We start from the raw sequence: 19,034 nt of genomic DNA, 5'->3' as shown, positions 1-19,034 counted from the left end.
CAATTAAATCATCCCAGCCAGGGCTTTGTCAAGCCTGACCTTAAAAACCTCTAAGGAAGGAGATTCTACCACCTCCCTAGGTAACGCATTCCAGTGTTTCACCACCCTCCTAGTGAAAAACTTTTTCCTAATATCCAACCTAAACCTCTCCCACTGCAACTTGAGACCATTACTCCTTGTCCTGTCCTCTTCCACCACTGAGAATAGTCTAGAACCATCGTCTCTGGAACCACCTCTCAGGTAGTTGAAAGCAGCTTTCAAATTCCCCCTCAATCTTCTCTTCTGCAGACTAAACAATCCCAGCTCCCTCAGCCTCTCCTCATAAGTCATGTGTTCCAGACCCCTAATCATTTTTGTTGCCCTTCGCTGGACTCTCTCCAATTTATCCACATCCTTCTTGTAGTGTGAGGCCCAAAACTGGACACAGTACTCCAGATGAGGCCTCACCAATGTCGAATAGAGGGGGATGATCACGTCCCTCGATCTGCTCGCTATGCCCCTACTTATACATCCCAAAATGCCATTGGCCTTCTTGGCAACAAGGGCACACTGCTGACTCATATCCAGCTTCTCGTCCACTGTCACCCCTACGTACTTTTCCGCAGAACTGCTGCCTAGCCATTCGGCCCCTAGTCTGTAGCTGTGCATTGGGTTCTTCCGTCCTAAGTGCAGGACCCTGCACTTATCCTTATTGAACCTCATCAGATTTCTTTTGGCCCAATCCTCCAATTTGTCTAGTCCCTCTGTATCCTATCCCTGCCCTCCAGCGTATCTACCACTCCTCCCAGTTTAGTATCATCCGCAAATTTGCTGAGAGTGCAATCCACACCATCCTCCAGATCATTTATGAAGATATTGAACAAAACCGGCCCCAGGACCGACCCCTGGGGCACTCCACTTGACACTGGCTGCCAACTAGACATGGAGCCATTGATCACTACCCGTTGAGCCTGACAATCTAGCCAACTTTCTACCCACCTTATAGTGCATTCATTAGACATAACTCTCTATTGAATAGATCAATGGAACACAAGAAGATCAACTGATCTAATCCCAAGGGAATGTACCAAACCTTCCAGAAGGAACCATCTACATGGCTCCTTCCTCTGCTAGATCTGAGCTACTGTTACAAACCCAAACATGCTTCTTCTGCACACCCATCCCTGTCTTCTCCACCTCTCGCCTACGTCCTTTTATCTACTCTCGACTAATCAATCTGCCATGGAATTTAATTGCTCCTCTGAAAAAAATGCTGAGCTATATAATTTATTCTACTCCAGGTGTAAAGCAAATTGCAACCTCCATCACCACAGCTGCTACTATCAGCCTTGCTAGCAGACTCCGCACAGATGCCACATACTTAATGAGCCACAGCGCGTGAACAAATTTCCTTCCTGCTCACACAAGGCAGATGTGAACCTCTCCTGGTTGGTACTGAAGTACCTCATGCGGGCAGCATTCATTGGCACCACCTCGGCTCTACTCGTTCTGACCTGAATATACGGCTTCCCTCTCCAAGGCTGTCAAAATGGCATCATTCACCAACACCAACATTACTTTATTATTTTTTAAAGCAAAGACAGAAAAATCAAAACCTTCGATACTGCTCTGAAATTAAGACATACACCTTCTTCCTCTACCCCTTGGAGGTGAAGACGACTGGCTGGAGTGTAACAACAGGAAGGAAATACGCTCACACACCTCTGTGCCTAGGTTTAGGAGCTTGTGTGACAAATACGTTCACAGGGCTCTCAAAGAAAAGATTACATCCCAAATCTGGCAAACAGGGGCATTCGAGGATTTTCCTTTGCAGCTGAACAAGGAGAGTAAACCTATTTAGTGTGTGCTTTAAAGTACGTTTGGAAGGTCGCCCAGCGTGCAAGTTCTGCTTAAAGAAGAGCAGATGGAAAATTCATTCTGAAGTGACTTACATGTTATGGCCTCAGGGATCATCACTGTGGATTTGAGCCATCTCAGGAGCTAGGAAGTACAGAGTAAATTCTCCCAGGCTAAGATCAACACTGCTACCTGTGCAACAGATACAAGCCTAGTAATCTGTAACTTCAGGGGACGAGGTGCAGCTATATTGTTTCCTTCTATCATGACCCAGCTTTCAAAGCAGGAGGCATTTAATAAATTCAAATCTCACAGCTAAATCATACCTGCCCTGCTCACCCTTCCCCAATGTACACATATAGAAGGATCCCTCCAAGCAGAGATCTCATCCTTTCCACACTGAATAGCGAGCAGCTGGTACCAAGGCACCACTTCTCCCTTATGACACTACAAAATGTTTTCCTGTAAATCTGGGATCCATGCAGGGGGAAGGGACAGGGACTGCATGTGTGGGTAGCCCCAACACTGGGCAGGGCTGAAAAGACAATATCATTCCTTCCACTGAGAGGGAGTCTTCTCTAAAAGTACCACAGTCTGCAGATCCCTGGGGGCAGTGTGGCCAGGGGGAGTCCCAGGTACTACGTGTTGCTAGGAAGTCACTGGTGGGAGAGATGAAAGAGGGGCAGGGTGCAACATGGTTTCTCTGTGCAGATTACATGGGTTTTACTGTGGAAGGGGGGAAATCTGGCCCTGGGATTGGACAGAGAAGTACTTGGTGTCTGCAAAAGTGGGAATCAAAAGTCTCTAGTAGAAGTCATTTCAGAGACCCTCTCTTGCCCCAGTTTTCCGTGGTGAAGTGTGCTCACTGCTTTAATCTCCACAGCACCTGGAAGATAATACCTTAGCCACCAGTGCCTGTTTTCCAGTCACTGGTGTGAGCACTCCACTTTAGAGTCGCACTGTGGCTAAGTGCCAGTATTTACAGGCTCCCTGAACGTGGAATAAGGAATTAGCCTGCTGCTGAAAGAATCATTGTCATCAGTGTTAACTCTGTTGACAATTTCAGAGTAACAGCCGTGTTAGTCTGTATTCGCAAAAAGAAAAGGAGGACTTGTGGCACCTTAGAGACTAAGAACTTATGCTCTAATAAATTGGTTAGTCTCTAAGGTGCCACAAGTCCTCCTTTTCTTTCTGTTGACAATTGCGAATCCCCACCAGCCAAATTTGGAATTCTTCTTCTGGTCCAGACCTGAAGAAGAGCTCTGTGTAAGCTCAAAAGCTTGCTTCTCTCACCAGTGGAAGTTGATTCAATAAAAGATATTACCTCACCCATCTTGTCTCTCTAATATCCTAGGACCAACACAGCCTCAACATCACTGTACACAACCACGTGCAACAAAACACAGTCAACTAGCACCAGTAGATGACTATGCTGATGGGGGATATGACTCGTGGTGATATGTTTGAATGCTAGGTGATGCTTATGACAAACTATGGAAGAAGAATGGGGACGTTACACCAGTGACATGGCAACACTGCTTTCCCTGCTCCAATTGCTGAACTGCTCTCATGTAACTTAGGAGCCAGCACTCCTGGGTTTTACTCCCAGTTCAGGTGCTGTCTCTGTAACCTTGGGAAAGGCACGTAACCTCACTGCCTCAGTTTCCCTGTCTGTAACATGCAGATGAGGACACTCCCTACTTCATGAGTATGCTGGAAGGCACAAACAGTTTGGGTTGCACTTTTATAGGACCTTTCACCCCAAAGCACTTTACAAAGAACCTATGTAAGTGCAACTAACACTTTGCAATCCCTTCCAGAGAGGCAGGACGAGCCAGCTGCTAGGGCACCAGCCCAGGACTTGGGAGACGGTGGTTCAAGTCCCTGCTCTGCCACAGACTGTCTCTCAATTCCAGATCTGTAAAATGGGGATAACAGCACTGCTCTACCTCATAAATTCTTCCAGGCCCTTCCCCCTCATCAAGGGAATATCTAATCATCTTACAGACGTTAATTAAATTTATCTGTATAATCACCTGTGAGCTACAAGGGTCATTAGCAACATTTTAAAGATAGGGAACTAAGGTACAGCAAAGCTAAGTGACTTGCTCAAGGCCCCACAAAAGTCTGACAAAGTTGGGAATTCAACCCAGATCTAAGTGCCCTAACCACTAGACCATCCTTCCTTCAATGCGCATTTTCCAGTAGCTTGATTCCGGTGTTTCAGTTACTTTCCTATAGGGTTGGGCATTTGACTTGTCAAATAATGTCAAATATTTTAAAGCATTAATAAATTAGAACAGTTACAACAGTAACAAAGAAGAGAGAGTCTTTACGGTCTCCAAAAGACTTAGCCTTAGGTAGAGACTTACATGTAATTACAAAAAAATAATGACAGAGTTATTTTAACTCAGAAAAATGTGAACCAATGAAATAAAGTGCTAAAAAACGAAATAATGGCACAGTGATGAAATCAAAAAGTAGGTCACTGCCTACCTCAGGACACTGTTGCTGGAGTAGTTGACAATATTTGACCGTGGTTAAATAACAGGCGGTCAACTGACATTATTTGACCAGAGAGACAAGGAGTGTGCAGTAATATCTTTTACTGGCTCAATTTCTGTTTGTGAGAGAGCTAAGCTTTTGAGCTACACAGATCTCTTCCTCAGGTCTGGAAACGGTGTCACAGCTAAATACAAGGTGGAATGGATTATTTACCATAAGAAGTTAACACATATTTCACGGGACCATTCAAGGTGAAGTGGCCCATTTGACCAGCTTGACAAACCTACTTTCCCCACTCAGATCTTTTCCATAGATTTTCCAATACATTGCTTCACATATATAGCTCTTTAGGGTTTACAAGAATACATTAAAACAATTATGTTAATAAATCATTTTTTTAATTTATTTTTTCTTACAGCTGCAAGCCCAGAAACATTTTTGTGCACAAAGAAACAGCAGCATAAAAGAAAATCCTTTTATGCTCTGCAGAATTGAGGGTGGAAGCAGCTTCTGGACACAAAATTAAACTACACTGCTAATCCCAGAACAGGAAATCAAATGACAGAGCTTTAGAAGCAACCCTGGGTGAATTTGACAGTTGTGTGATAGCCAACATCATAATGACACTTAGTTTCACTTTAAAAAGATGCTAGACAATTTCTAGTGCCTGGAAACTGACAGTGCTAGAGAGGGAAGTTCTCTGTTTCGCCATACAGCAGGTACAGCCCAGGTAGGAGTATACTACACAGGAGATATTAATCTCTGGCCCAGAACCAGAACAACAGAAAACAAAGGGCAATGTCCAGCGGTGAAAATGAGAGAGAGAGATAGATTTTTCACTATATTCTTTATTTCTTGTTCTGATCTGGGCCAGTTGTGTGTTTCACTATAGCCCACTCTAATCACATGGATAGTGTGGTCGATATAAAGTTACTCCCCATTTAACAGGTTTCAGAGTAACAGTCGTGTTAGTCTGTATTCGCAAAAAGAAAAGGAGTACTTGTGGCACCTGAGAGACTAACCAATTTATTTGAGCATAAGCTTTCGTGAGCTATAGCTCACTTCATCGGAAGCTTATGCTCAAATAAATTGGTTAGTCTCTAAGGTGCCACAGGTACTCCTTTTCTTTTTCTCCATTTAACGTCCTCTTGCTTGACGTTTCAATCTTACGTCCCTGCTCCATTACAGAACATGCTCATAAGAATGGCCAAACTGGGTCAGACCAAAGGTCCATCCAGCCCAGTATCCTGTCTGCTGACAGTGGCCAATGCCAGGTGTCCCAGAGGGAGTGAACCTAACAGGTAACGATCAAGTTGCCAACCATCTCCTGCCATCAATCTCCACCCTCTGAAAAACGGAGGTTAGGGACACCATTTCTTACCCATCCTGGCTAATAACCATTAATGGACTTAACCTGCATGAATTTATCTAGTTCTCTTTTAAACCCTGTTATATGCTCGTTTAAAGTTGGGCAATGCTCCGCTATAACATCGTTTGGCTGCCTGCTTTGTCCACAGCTCACAGCCCTGCTACCAGCTTCCCTACGTCCTCCCCAGCACTTCCCGCCCGCCAGCAGACCCCGCGGATCAGCGCCTTCCCCCGCCTCCTGCCCGCGGCAATCAGCTGGTTTGTGGTGTTCAGGAGGCAGTAGGGAGGGGCGAGGAGTGAGGACTCAGCGCACAGGCTCCCCCTCCCTCCCCTGCCTCCCAAACGCCATGATTGTCGCAGGTAGGAGGCAGGGGAGGGAGGGGGAGGAGTGAGGATGTGGCATGCAGACTAAAGCGGGATGAGGGGGGGGAGAAGAGGCGGATTAAGGGTGAGGGCTCTGGGGAAGGGGTGGCGTGGGGGGGGGCAAGGGTTGAGCCCCCCACCCCTGGTGATTGCACAGTAGGGGAAGCTGCAGCTGCTGCTGCGCAACGTGCTTCTCCTAGCCCATGGCACCTTCAGCCTCATTGCCTGTCTCATGTGCCAGTGAGTGGGCTGTGCCTGTTTGAGGTAAGGCGGGGGCACCTCCCATTGCTTAATACTACAATCATCGTTGCTGAGTATTACATTGTTTCTTTAAAATTGTTTAAAACTTATACCTGTATTAAATTGCTTGTTTATAATGTATACACTGCCTTTTGTCTGGCAAAAAAAAAATTTCCTTGTAACTTAACCCCCCCCTATTTACATTAATTCTTATGGGGAAACTGGATTCGCTTAACATTGTTTCACGTAAAGTCTCATTTTTCAGGAACATACCTACAACGTTAAGTGAGGAGTTCCTGTATTCTTGCATTCACCGCAAATTCTTCCCCTTTGCTGAATTTGGTGCCAGTATCTTTGGCAGTGCACAGAAATTTGTTCTTCTTGCTCTTAGGAGGAATGGGTTGCGGGAGTAGATTTTAGCCTCAGCCCAGGACAATAGCAACTGGTTAAACCATCACCACCAACAGACCTCAATGCCCAATTTGGAGGAACCAACTTTAGGGCCAGAAGTTAGTTCAGCCCTTGACCACCTTTACCATTCAGTCCAGCGTCTCTCTGCTGAGACTGCTAACAAGTGTGTAGTTAGGCCAGGTGCTTTCTGTGAGATGAACCCTGCCCACCGGCAATGGGAGCCTGTCCAAACTCACTTACCACAGGCCCTTTGTAACATGGTCTAGATCAGTCTGCTCATTCAGCTCTGCCTCAGGCTAGTACTGCCTCATGCCAGGGTTTCCTCAGGCACCATTTGAGGAGGAGAATCCAACTGTTCTGATCAGATACTCCTGATTCAGTCTCCTATGAGGTCTGAATTCAGCTGCCTGCTCTCTGAGAGACCCACCAAGGGTGACACTATTCGACATTGGTGAGGCCTCATCTGGAGTACTGTGTCCAGTTTTGGGCCCCACACTTCAAGAAGGATGTGGATAAATTGGAGAGAGTCCAGCGAAGGGCAACAAAAATGATTAGGGGACTGGAACACATGAGTTATGAGGAGAGGCTGAGGGAGCTGGGATTGTTTAGCCTGCAGAAGAGAAGAATGAGGGGGGATTTGATAGCTGCTTTCAACTACCTGAAAGGGGGTTCCAAAGAGGATGGCTCTAGACTGTTCTCAATGGTAGCAGATGACAGAACGAGGAGTAATGGTCTCAAGTTGCAGTGGGGGAGGTTTAGATTGGATATTAGGAAAAACTTTTTCACTAAGAGGGTGGTGAAACACTGGAATGCGTTACCTAGGGAGGTGGTAGAATCTCCTTCCTTAGAGGTTTTTAAGGTCAGGCTTGACAAAGCCCTGGCTGGGATGATTTAACTGGGAATTGGTCCTGCTTTGAGCAGGGGGTTGGACTAGATGACCTTCTGGGGTCCCTTCCAACCCTGATATTCTATGATTCTATGATTCTATGACCCCCTATTTAACTGCTCCCTTGTCCAATCCCACTTATCCTAAATAAAAGCAAATATTCTTGGCATAGCACAGACATGCCCACAAGCCTGAAATGAAAGTTGTTTAAAGAAATCAATTTTAACATAGTGGGTCACTATGAGACGTATCCCTTCCTTCCCTAAGCAGACTGCACATTTTAATTATGGGGTGCTACTGGAGAAGATCAAACACCTTACATAGGAAATAAACCAGTGCCTCCCAGCTTACTCTGACCATCACGCCCCTTCTGCTCCAGAAGCCGGAGCTGATAACTGAAATAAATGGAAAGCCTCCCAAAGACTTTACTGGGCTTGTGACCCTAAGTCACAGTCTGTATATGCCTCCAGACATCTTTGGAACTCCGTGTCTGGGAAACCCTGACCTCTATTCTTTGATACGTAAGTAAAGAGTTTACCCTGCTCTGAGTGCACTGTGAAATGGCAAAGTTACTTTTGAGCCAAAATCCATTATGATACAACCCGTTCCTTTTTGTCATACCCCAACTTGATCAGGTTAACTCTGCTGCTAACAGACTTCTGTTCCTTATATTGGCTAGTAATAAGTTTTCATCTCTGCCCATCTTCCTGTTTACATGGAGATTGTTATGCATGTACCAAAAGATTTCCCCTACTTCCCAGGAATGCCTCTGAGCAAAGGTGCATGGCACTGCATGCAGACTCATTAGCCCAGTAAATTGCCTTCAGCACCTTTTGGAGATGCTTATGAGTAAACGGAGGTAGATCCCCATTTCAGAAAGCCCAATCTAGCATGCTGCGTAACTAAATTACCATAAGTATTGTAATCACTGATATTTATATGGCATGCAGAATTCCCATCTGACAGGCACAGTTCATCTCAAAACAGGCAAGGTTGTCTGACTCACCACTGAAGAATCATCAGTTTGTAGCAACTCTTGAATTCTATTGACCAGGACTAGATTCCAATTAGTAACCTACAGGTAAAAGGCTCCTTATTCCATTACCAGTCACTAAGCCAACCAGGCCCCTTGGAAGAAGTATATTCTGTTACCTTTCTGTTCCATCAATGGGCTTGCCACACAGCAACAGCCTTCCATGTAGCTGGGCATCTTCTCTGTGGCAGTGACTTATTCCAGATACTTCAGAGGAAGGCAATTTGTTTGGATAAAACTGTGCAATACCCTACCATGGGACTAATTTCTTGTCCTGAAGAACAGGGGTGAATACTTTTTTTAAGCGTGAACTATGAAAAAAGGTTTACTGTCACCACCTTCAAAACTCTTTGTAGCTTTGCCCCTCCCTAGTTATCCTCTGGCACAAAGCTTCATGCAACCCCCATTCCTCTGCGCTCTGCCAATGCCCCCAACCTCACCTTGCGGCGTACAGCTACGGTAAAGCATGTATCTATGCCATGCCAAGAGTCCTAGACCATTGTGATATCATAGGTAACTCAACGAATCACCACCCTTGCTCTACAGCTAATTTGCATGCAACGATTTCATTGTTTGTATGAAGGAGACTACACAGGTGGTGGATTACTTGACCCAACTGCCACATCCATCTTTCAGCCACTAGTACAGGTATAACTCCTTACATAGACACTCTTATTCTCGTATAAGAGTGCTTTTTCTTTTTGTTTATTTTAAACATCTTCCCAAGTAATAACTGAACTGGAAAAAGGCACTCATACTGAAACAAGAGTGTCCACAGAGGGGGCTATACTGGAATAACTGTCTCAGTGTAGAGACACTCATTAACTTATACCAGTATAAGTTTCCCATGCAGACAAGTCTGAAGGAACTTGAGCAGCAGTTGAAGTTACTGGGAGAAACGAAGGAAGCAATATCAGGAAGAAGCTGTCAGAGACATGGTAGGTCAAAGCCAATGTCCTGGATCTTCGTGGAGAAGCAAGAAGCAGGTGGAAGAATGTGGCAACTAGGAAGAGAATAAGAAAAGCAGAGGCCAGAAATCTACAGTCTTCCAGGCTTGTCAACAACACATATTGTTGAGGAGGAGACAAAAACTAGGCCAGAGATAGAACAGTCAAACCAGTGACTATGAAGAAAGCAGGGAGAAGGAGCCTCAGAAAGGAAGTAGCAACAAATTTCAATTAGAGTCTCCACAAGTAAGGAACTAAGATATCTGTGGCACACACAGAAGACAATGTCTTCTGACCCCTGGGTCTCAGGGTAATGCTGCCTCAATAAGAGTGCCAGGTATCTAAAAGAAAGCTGGAAATTTCCTACATGGGATCAAGTGATACCAGTGTGTGTGAGTTTTTCCGACAAGACCTCTGCTCTGCATGGATATGAATGACACCACAGCCGAAGTTTCCTCATTCCTGCACCATTGTGCAGCATACCATGTGCCATCTGACCTTGCTGCCCACTGGTGGAGTGCTGTATGTAGTTTATGAAATGCTTTGGGACCTTTCAGGCCCAACGGTGCTACTCTGAATGTTCTGCTTAGAAAACTGAACACATTAACATCCATGTGGATGGGAAAACACCATAGCAGCCCACCACGGCAGCATTTAATTTCAGAAAGGGGAATTACACAAAAATGAGGAAGTTAGACAGACAGAAATTAAAAGGTACAGTGCCAAAAGTGAAATCCCTGCAAACTGCATGGAAACTTTTTAAAATCACCATAACAGGGGCTCAATTTATACCGCAAATTCAAAATCATAGTAAGAGGATCAAAAAAGTGCCACAGTGGCTAAACAACAAAGTAAAAGAAGCAGTTACAGACAAAAAGGCACCTTTAAAAAATGGAAGTTAAATCCTGTTGAGGAAAATAGAAAGCAGCATAAACTCTGGCAAGTGAAGTGTAAAAATATAATTAGGAAGGCCAAAAAAGAATTTGAAGAACAGCTAGCCAAAGACTCAATAAGTAACAGCAAAAATTTTTTGAAGTACATCAGAAGCAGGAAGCCTGCTAAACAACCAGTGGGGCCACTGGATGATTGAGATGCTAAAGGAGCACTAACGGAAGATAAGGCCATTGTGGAGAAACCAAATGAATTCTTTGCATCGGTCTTCACAACTGAGGATGTGAGGGAGATTTCCAAACCTGAGCTATTCTTTTTAGGTAACAAATCTGAGGAACTGTCCCAGATTAAGGTGTCATTAGAGGGGGTTTTGGAACAAATTGATAAATTGAACAGTAATAAGTCACCAGGACCAGATGGTATTCACCCAAGGGTTCTGAGGGAACTCAAATGTGAAACTGCAGAACTACAAACTGTCATCTGCAACCTATCATTTAAATCAGCTTCTGTATCAGATGACTGGATGACAGCTAATATGACCCCAATTTTTAAAAAGGGCTCCAGAGGGGATACCAGCAATTACAGGCCGGTAAGTTAGGTACAGCCTAACTTCAGTACCAGGCAAATTGGTTGCAACTATAGTAAAGATTAAAATAATCAGACACATAGATGAGCATGATTTTTTGGGAAAGAGTTAACATGGTTTTTGTAAAGGGAAAACTTGCCTCACCAATCTACTAGAATTCTTTGAGGGAGTCAACAAGCATGTGGACAAGGAGGACCCAGTGGATATAGTGTATTTAGGTTTTCAGAAAGCCTTTGACAAGGTCCATCACCATAAGCTCTTAAGCAAAGTAAACTGTCATGGGATAAGAAGGAAGGTCTTCTCATGGATCAGTTACTCGTTAAGATAGGAAACAAAGGGCAGGAATGAATGGTCAGTTTTTAGAATGGAGAGAGATAAATAATGGTGTCCCCCAGGGGTCTTTACTGGGACAAGTTCTATTCAACGTATTCATAAATGATCTGCAAAAAGGGGTAAACAGTGAGGTGGCAAAATTTGCAGAAGATACAAAATTATTCAAGATAGTTAAATCCAGAGCAGACTGAGAAATGTTACAAATGGATCTCAAAAACTGGGTGACTGGGCAACAAAATGACAGATGAAATTCAATGTCAATAAATGTAAAGTTATGCACATTGGAAAAAAATAATCCCAACTACACATGCAAAATGATGGGGGTCTAAATTAGCTGTTACCACTCAAGAGAAAGATCTTGGAGTCACTGTGGATAGTTCTCTGAAAATATCCATTCAATGTGCAGCAGTAGTCAAAAGAGCCAACAGAATGTTGGGCACCATTAAGAAAGGGATAGATTGGACAGAAAATATCATACTGCCTCTATATAAACTAGGGTTGCCAATCCTCCAGGATTGTCCTGTAGTCTCCAGGAATTAATCTTCAATTAAAGATTATGTCATGTGATGAAACCTCCAGGAATACATCCAACCAAAATTGGCTACCCTAATATAAACCCATGGTCACGTCCACATCTGGAATACTGCATGCAGATCTGGTCGCCTCATCTCAAAAAAGATATATTGGAATTGGAAAAGGTACCGGAAAGGGCAACGAAATTATGAGGGGTATGGAACAGCTGCCATATGAGACGAGATTAATTCAGCCTGGAAGAGAGACGACTAAGGGGAGGATATGATAGAGGTCTATAAAAATCATGACTGGTGTGGAGAAAGTAAACAAGGAAGTGTTGTTTGCTCTTTCTCATAACACAAGAACAAGGGTCCCCAAATGAAATTAATAGGCAGCAGGTTTAAAAACAAAAGGAAGTATTTCTCTACATAACGCACAGTGAACCTTTGGAACTCTTTGCCAGATGATGTTGTGAAGGCCAAAACCATAACAGGGTTAAAAAAAGAACTAGGTAAGTTCATGGAGGATAAGTCAATCAATGGCTATTAGCTAGGATGGGCAGGGATGCAAAACCGTGTTCTGAAGCATCCCTAGCCACTGTTTGCTAGAAGCTGGGAATGGGTGACAAGGGATGGATCACTCAATAACTGCCCTGTTCTGTTCATTCTCTCTGAAGCATCTGACTCCGACCTCTCAGTGAAGACAGGATACTGGACTACATGGACCTTTGATTTGATCCAGTATGGACATTCTTATGTTCTGACAGTAAGATAGGATTACTTAGCCATTGCAAACCATGGGCAATTTTGTCTTTCAAGAACTTTTTAGGATTAAAATATGTGGTCTAAAAAGGGGGGGGCATTAAGAAACAATTCAACCAGTGGCACTGCGGCATGGAGACTGCTTCATGGCAGTACAAAGCAGATGTGCTGTACTCAAAATGTCTTTGTCTATTAAAAATATCAGTTTCACAGATTAGTAAACTCCCTGTGGCATAAACAGAATTTATAATGAGCATCTGCAAGCTACAGTATCCATATGAAATGCAGCTGCTAAGAAGATCTTCCTTGTCCACCTCTCTGGCCACATCAACACACTTCCGCTCCTCAGACCCTGCTATCTGAATCCCACCACAGGTTCCTCCCATTTCAGTACATCAATCTGAAGCTTTTGTCCTTTCCTTCAAAAATCTGCCCACTCCCCACCTGTCTGCTCTTGATTTTTACTGCGTTGCTCCTGCCTCCTCTGCTCTGTCAATGACACCAGCTTCTCCAGTGCCGCCCCATTTATGCACAGGATGTCCTCCAAGGATTGATCCATAAGGCTATCACGCTTGCCTCAAGACCCATCTCTGCTTATAAGAATTCAGCCAGTTGCTGATGGCTTGAGGGGCACATGGGGTGGCTGGTAGTTGCTTTATCTACTTACAATTATTTTACAACTTTGCAAACGTCACTTGTCTTCTCAGACTGTAAGTATCTGAATGATTTAGTAGGGGATTGGTCCTGCTTTGAGCAGGGGGTTGGACTAGATGACCTCCTGAGGTGCCTTCCAACCCTGGTATTCTATGATTCTATCTCATGTCAGGGACCACGTCATCTTTGGATGTACGTATGCAGCACCTAACACAAGGCGGCCACAATCCTGGCTGGTTCCTCTGAGACCTACTTTTAGCCTCAGTATTGCCTTTCAGGCCATTCCATAAATGTTTTGATTGACACTAGGAGTCATACACTATTTCTTGTGTGAATAAAAAACCCTCAGAACAAACCTGTAAACTTTGTGGTCTGGTCCAAAAGAACTTCCCTTTCATTATCCCATTTCTAATGTTTGTTCTGTCACCTGGCTGGGATGTAACTTTCACTGAGGTTGGGAGACCCTGAATCAGGAAGCCTTGCAACCTCCCTGCCACTCGCCATGGAGTGGAGAATTTTGGAGGGTAGGTCCATGAATGTCTATTAGCCAAGATGATCAGGGACGCAAGCCCATGCTCTGGGTGTCCCTAAACCTCTGCCTTCCAGAAGCCTGGACTGGACAACAGGGGATGGATCACTTTGATAATTGCCCTGTTCTGTTCATTGCCTCTGACGCATCTGGCTCCAGTCATTGCCAGAAGACGGGATACTGGGCTAAACTGACCATTGGTCTGACTCAGTATGACCGTTCTTATGAGAATTAAGCTCTATATCTCTTAGATTATGCAATATTTACTCATTACAAGTGGATCATTTAGACTGTTTTTAACTTATAATAATTTATTTATAATACTCGTAGATCTCAAAGTGCTTTACAAAAAGAGGTCAGTATCATTATCCCCATTTTACAGATGGGGAGATGAGGCACAGGATGAAATGACTTCTTAAGGTCACCCAGCAGGACACTGACAGAACCAGGAATAGACCCCATGCCTCCCAAGCCCCAGTCCAGTGCTCTATCCACTAGGCCACCCTGCCTGCCTGCACCTTTTAGGGTAGGGATTGTCTCCCCCGGTGTTTGGACAATTACCAGTACAATGGGGCCCCAGTTCTCACTAGGGCCTTTCAGTGCTGCGTTCATGAAAATAATGAATAATCCTCCTCGTTCAACAGACAGACATTCCAGTGGCATAATCCACCCCACAGCACTTAGTGACTCACCATTGCCACTTCCTGCAGCACCTAGGTGTTCCTTTGAAGTTTCCCACTCAAGTGCTGAGTCATCCTGACCCTGTTTACTTTGCACTTCCCAAGAAGATAAAAGCACAAGGTGATTACGGCTATCGACAGTTGGTGCATTTCAGTTACTATGCATCACTCATACTTCAAATCCTACAGATCAGTCTCAGCACAATTATCCCCTGCATATTTTTATATCTGGTAGTTGTGAACACGTAACAATCAGCGCGCAAGTATCAAGTAATGGAACCTGCACAATCCCAATGTCACAGTTATTTATTAACATTGTCACAAACCAACCAGAATGTAGGTGAACTGCTGCTCTCCAATGCATAAAATCCAAATTGCTTGAGTGCATGTCTGATGCCCTGTACTGCTGACAACAAAATGAACCTTTTCCGTAATTCAGGTGGTAGATGCCTGTGTTCATGGACTAGAAGAATACAGGTTATATGCCCAGTGACACCATGAAGTTCCAAGTGCCCATATCACACACAATAACGACAGCCATGAAGTCACTAAGTTGCAACAGATTTGCTATAAAGTCATTAAGATAAACAAAAAAAATCACAGTCCTGTTTGACATTTGGATTGAGAATCTAACAAGAGAATACAGGAACTACCAGACTGGATCAAACTAATGGTCCATCTGTTATTATTATATATTATTTGTACTATCATAGTACCCAGGGACCTTAGTCCTGGAGCAGGATCCCACTATGCCAGGTACTGTACAAACAGAACAAAAAGACAGGCCCTGCCCCAAAGAGCCAAGTATCCTGTGTCACTGATCGTGATCAGTACCAGCTACTTTTGGTGCAAAAAACCTTTCAGAGGACAATTATGGAGTAACTTGCTGAGGAAAAGTTTCTTTCTGACCCCAAGCACTTAGTGGTTGGCCTATAACTTGAAGCATGAGAGTTTCTCTCTTTCACATTTTTTTAATCTATCTGATGCAACTGTGGACATTGTTATCCATAACAATGTCTAAACTTTTTTCAGTTCTGGTAAGTACCTGTCCGCAGTAACTTATTGTGGCAGTGAGTTCCACAGCTGACTTGTGCTTAGTACAAAAGATTATTTCCTTATATGAGTTTCAAATTTGTTGCCTCTGTGACCAAAAGACCGCTTGATGCCAATTGGCAGAGGGCACAGAGATCCCCTAGGTTCAACCAAAAGAATGTCATGTAAGGTCTCTTATGAACATCTGTCCCCCATTGGCTGTCATAATCATTATAAGAGATTATATATATATAGGGAAAATATGTGATGAGAACTATGTATATATGCAAAAAGAAAAGGAGTACTTGTGGCACCTTAGAGACTAACCAATTTGTTTGAGCATAAGCTTTCGTGAGCTACAGCTCACTTCATCGGATGCATACTGTGGAAAGTGTAGAAGATCTTTTTATACACACAAAGCATGAAAAAATACCTCCCCCCACCTCACTCTCCTGCTGGTAATAGCTTATCTAAAGTGATCACTCTCCTTACAATGTGTATGATAATCAAGTTGGGCCATTTCCAGCACAAATCCAGGTTTTCTCCCCCCGAAACCCACTCTCCTGCTGGTAACAGCTTATCTAAAGTGACCACTCTCCTTACAATGTGTATGATAATCAAGGTGTATATATGCTGAAAATTATATTATCTAGGCCTTGCAGTTAAAGGCAGGTCAGTTAAAGGTAGTGTGCATTGAGACAAACTTCTCCAGAAACGCACTTATCTCCCCGATGGACCATTGTGTATTATGTATCTTACAAAAAGACAATTAGCATACAGCCAATAATGAAGAGCTGGTGGAGACTTCAGAAGCAAATTAACAGGAAAAGGCAAACAGCAGGAGGAGGTGGGAATCCTGTTTTCAGTTGAAGATCAAAGGTCTGGTCTGGTATATCTGAGGGTGTAGAGGGATGCTCTGGCCTCCTTCAATCTGTGAAGACAAGCTTCCACGAGGCTTGATCTTACAAAAAGGGGATCTTAGCCCTCCTGGTTGAAAATGCTGGGGAAAGGACTTTGGGAATGTCTTGTGAGTTAAGTTTAGGCTTTAGAAAGTATGTTATGATTCTGTTTTCATAGTAGGGCTGGGTCTAGTCGAGGCACTACAAATACAAATGAACAATAACAATGAGGAAGAATTAACAGGAGCTCCCAATTTACCTTCACTAAACTGTTTACTATCTTAAATACCTTTGTCATCCCACCTCTCGTTCATCTCCTCTCCGAATGACACAGCATTAATCTTTTCAATCTCTCTTAATACAGACATCCACAAAGGGTCCAAACGTGAAGATGCTAATCCCATGAGACAACCCCAGCATCCGCCTGCCCTGCTGTCTGCTGCCCTGCTGTCCCCCAACTCTGGATCTATATCCTGGTTCTCCTATACACTTTTTCAGTGTTTTTTTTTCTGCAGAGAGGAGCCTCCTTGTCTTTCTTCCAAGGGCCTTTGCAACATTTATGTTCTATTTCCACTCCGGTCATTGTCTGAGTTGTGCTGGGTTTGGTTTTTGGTTTTGTTGTTGTTGTTGTTGCTCCCAATATGTCACTCTACATTACTCAACATCAGATTTATTTAAACTTGTCGATGCTGTTGCTTAGCAGATCTGAATATGCTTTAGAATTGAAGCTCACTGTCAGAACCACACAGCCCTCTTCCCGTCCCTCCTCAGCAAGTTTGTATCGTCAGCAAGTTTACTGAAGAAAAAACAACAATCCCTCCCTTTCTGCCAGTGGGTCTGCCTGGAAAATGCTCACTGGAGGTTTAATCATCTAGGTGCAAGGCGAGCAGGAAAGCTGCCAAAAAGCCCACCTAATTTTGCTACTTGGTCTGGAAGCAATCTCGGAGACGATTAGTCTTCCATTTTCTACCATGTACCTCAGAGCTTAAATAAGAATCCATCCAGTAAAATCACCATCAAGGGCTTAGTACAGAGTGGGTATCAGCCGGCTCGAAGCAGCAAGCTAATGTTATATAATGGCCTTCAAACTAGACACAAAAGACACAAACACCCAGGTGACAGGATGTTCTAGCCTTTGAAATCAGACTTGTGCTAGGGGGAGGAGTGAGGGGGCAGGAGAGAGAGAACATGCTAACTAAATCACATGTGCAATGTTTGCTGGTTAGGCTTTTAAAATTGGAGCCAGCTATAGAGTATCCTGTCTGCTGCTCCCCTGGACGTTCAGCTAGAAATGATTTGTATTACGGTACTGCCTAGTGGCTCCAGCTGAGATCAGTGAGACACTGTACTCAAGAATCCTTCTCCCAGAGATCTGACCTTCTAAACAGATAAAACAGGAAGTGTGAGAGTTTGCTGAGCCATGGAATCCAAGGTCACACAAGGAGTCTGTGGAAGAACCAGGAGCAGAACCAAGATCTTCTGAGTTTCAGCCCAGTGCCTTAACCACAAGGCCAGCCTTCATCTCGATGGGCTCGTCTTCCCGCAGTCAGCTCAAGATATAATGCACTTATTGCCCCTAACCCAGCTCTCAGCCACACACAATCTCTAGCTCATTTTACGTGGTGCTTCATGGGGTACGGGCAGAAGCTGCAGTGTTGCTGACGCTCAAGGTAGTAACGTAGTGCGGACACAGCTACAGGCTACAGCTCCAGTTAGCACAACTCACCAGCTGCTAACCCAATCACGCTGTATTGCCTGAGGGTTTTTTCACAGGATACGTCTACACTGAAACCAAAGGTGCGACTGCACAGACAGATACAATTGTCCTAGCTTTAATCTAACTAGCACAGCTAAAAATAGCAGTGAAGAGACAGCATCACGGGCTTCACTGTGGGCTAGCAAATTGAGTACATACACAGGCTCCTGTCTTTGTGGCCAATGTCACCTGAGCTAGGCTTGCTCAAGAGGAGCAACTCAAAAGGATTAACTCAAGTTAAATGTGGCAGTGAAGACAAACCCTATGATCTGCACGTCAAAGCGTACGTGAGAGAGAGATCAAAAGAGAGAAACTATCCAAGCGCAGATAAAAATCAATGCATCCTGTCATAGCACTGCAGGCCGGTAACATGGCATAAGCTTTTTTGGCTTTCCAAAAATAATGAGAATTCTATATCAGTGGCTCTCGACCTTTCCAGACCACTGTACACCTTTTCAGGAGTCTGATTTGTCTTGTATACCCCAAGTTTCACCTCACGTAAAAATTACTTGCTTACAAGATCAGATAAAAATACAAAAAAAGTGCCATAACATGCTATTACTGAAAAATTGCTAACATTCTCATTTTTACCATATAATTATAAAATAAACTGATTGGAATACAAATATTGTACTATTATACATTTCAGTATATAGTATATAGAGCAGTATAAATAAGTCATTGTCTGTATGAAATTTTAGTTTTACTCCTGGGGGAATTCTGCGCTACTGCTCACATGCAGAATTGAGTCCCACATATTTTTTTGTGCAGAAAAAAGCTTCTGCTGAAATGATGCCGCAGTTCTGCCTTT

At 43.8% G+C, this 19,034-nt stretch overlaps 1 protein-coding gene across 5 annotated transcripts in view; it reads right to left on the bottom strand.

Annotated features, from left to right (window-relative positions):
• EXTL3 (exostosin like glycosyltransferase 3) overlaps positions 1-19,034 on the bottom strand; it is a 224,682-nt gene that overhangs the window by 67,178 nt on the left and 138,470 nt on the right. The gene's annotated exons all lie outside the window — the stretch shown is intronic.

This window comes from Lepidochelys kempii, chromosome 3, assembly GCF_965140285.1.
Source record: "Lepidochelys kempii isolate rLepKem1 chromosome 3, rLepKem1.hap1, whole genome shotgun sequence".
NCBI lineage: Eukaryota > Metazoa > Chordata > Testudines > Cheloniidae > Lepidochelys > Lepidochelys kempii.
Note: the sequence above shows the minus strand (reverse complement) of the source record. Positions and strands in the feature narration are given on the sequence as shown.